We start from the raw sequence: 2,284 nt of genomic DNA on the forward strand, positions 1-2,284 counted from the left end.
AAGGGAGAGGGGTCAAATTGATGTTAGAGGTTCCAGCTGTGTGTCAGCGTGTTTGCTCCACGTGCCAGTACATCTAACATTGTGTTTGTTGTTGTCTGTTTTTTGTTTGCTTCTATGTTCGTAGATTTCATGTCATTGCACAAGGTGCTTTGGACGTATACCCCCTTGTAGGGTAATCGGTGTTTGGGTGAGTCAGGAGAAACTGAAAGGATGGTACCACAATCTTTGGTAGGAACGATCAAACTGTAGGTCTTCTGTGTTGATGTTTGCCATGGTAGAACAGTTTTATGGTGAAAGGAGCACACTAAGAAAAAGGAGACATCTGACAGAAAAGGACAAACAAAAAGAGTTTTTATTTTTAAAGCCTCCTTAACTTGACAGTCAGGAACTATCGAAGTACATGTAATAACCCTACTGCTACGAACGGGGCAGGTTAGCTAACTGAGTATAAGGATATCCGATGATTCCAGTTTTGTTTCCACAAGACAACCAGGCAATGCCAGCAAATTCGTCACTGAAACAACCAAATAGTGAATGGGGAAGTATGTAGTTGGGGGTGGGGTATGTGTATGTGTGGGGGGGGGGGGTAAAAATACAAGGAATAGCTTTAGCCTAGCAATAATATAAACCACGGTTTTTACGAAATGAATGAACATCGACTTCATCAACTCAAAAGTGGCCTGAATCTTGAGAGTTAACCTTGACCCTGCTGTTCCTATAGACCTCTGTATGTCTGGTTCTCAAGTGGTGTGGTGGCGCCAAACCAAGTCGAGACTGCTGGATAGAGCCATACAGGCAATACTAGTGGTCAGGGCTGATCGAGCTGATAACGAACCTCCTTTAGTGAGGGAGTTTGAATTAAAACGTTGTTGTTATGATTATATTAGGGAAAAGAGGATCTCTCATATCGAGATACTGGGAAGATTATATAGCGTTAAAGTTTGCTTCAGGTATGAATTTGAATTTGCTTAGGATCAGAAAAAGAATTTTTAGCATTTTGACTCAACCATTTTTCAAGTAGGTTCTTTAATCTCTTAGTAAGAAAAGTCTTTCAAGTATTTCAGGCGTTGAACGTATGAGAACAGCTCTCTTTTTCCGAACATAGTTTAACATGGATTTATTTCTTGTCTGATGTGGATAAGGGAGCTTTATAAATACTCTCATTGAGTAGCATAACATTGAAACGATATTTTGTGGTAATTTCAAGACAGCATGGGCTGATTTTTTGTGGTGTCTTGAAATGAATATCTAAAAAGAAAATATGTGTTACATTAGTTAAACGCTACTCAGTCGAAATTGACCAAGACAGCCACTCATTGTCGAAGAGAAGAGTGGTTGTCTTATACAGTTGGACATCTTGTACCGTGTGATTTTTATATAGCAGAAACTCAAAAGGGGGGGGGGGGTGTATGGAGTGTCGTTTGTACAGGTAATTGTCTTGGATAGATGTCCATTACAGCAGGTTCGACTGAATTAAGCACACAAAAAATATCTAGAAAAGTGGAATACTTGCGTAAAGATCAATGTAAGAAGGCAGAACGAACGAAAGTAAACAGATAGAAACGAGGCATCAACGTAATTGTCTAAGCTCAGAAACTCATAATATGCGTTATTTCCCCATTAGAGGGTTTGGCACTCTGTGGGTCTGTTTCACTCCCTCCCCCCCACAATCCCCGCCCCTCCCACCTTTCTTTTCCACTCTAAAGTGTTAATATGGGGGCCGAACCAAAATCATAGTATACTATCACAAAATCCATACATTAGTTTGGGTATATTCTTTTTTACTAATCAAAAAAAGTCTTTGAATTCTGTCAATATGTGTACGAACATACCCTTACCATTAAAACAATATTGGGTAAATCTCACTAGCTTGCGTTGGCGGGGAAAAGCCTGCGCTAAATGACCGTTATTGAGTCGAGATGTGCTTCTCTTTACTCAAACAAAGAGGAAGACCAGATAGAGAAACGTGAGCCGTGAGTGTAGGCGGCGTCTCGTGGTATCTGTGAGCGCAGTAGGTGTGGGAGTCAACAGCTCGTTATGACGTGTCAGCACCACAGGGAGCTGACGTCACGATAATAGTGGACCGTTGTGTGTCCGGGATTGCAGGGCTGTCTGTCTAGACTTGGGTGTGGGTGGGAGTAGGCAAGGCAGACTGGTATGAGAGAGAGAGAGAGAGAGAGAGCACGGCTTTTATGTATGTTTACGATAGTGTGTGTGTGTGTACGTGTGTGAAAGCGTGTGTGAGGTGTAGAGAAAAAAGAAGAAAGAGAAAGAGAGAGGGGGA

Source organism: Aplysia californica, unplaced genomic scaffold, assembly GCF_000002075.1.
Source record: "Aplysia californica isolate F4 #8 unplaced genomic scaffold, AplCal3.0 scaffold00085, whole genome shotgun sequence".
NCBI classification, from domain to species: Eukaryota; Metazoa; Mollusca; class Gastropoda; order Aplysiida; family Aplysiidae; genus Aplysia; species Aplysia californica.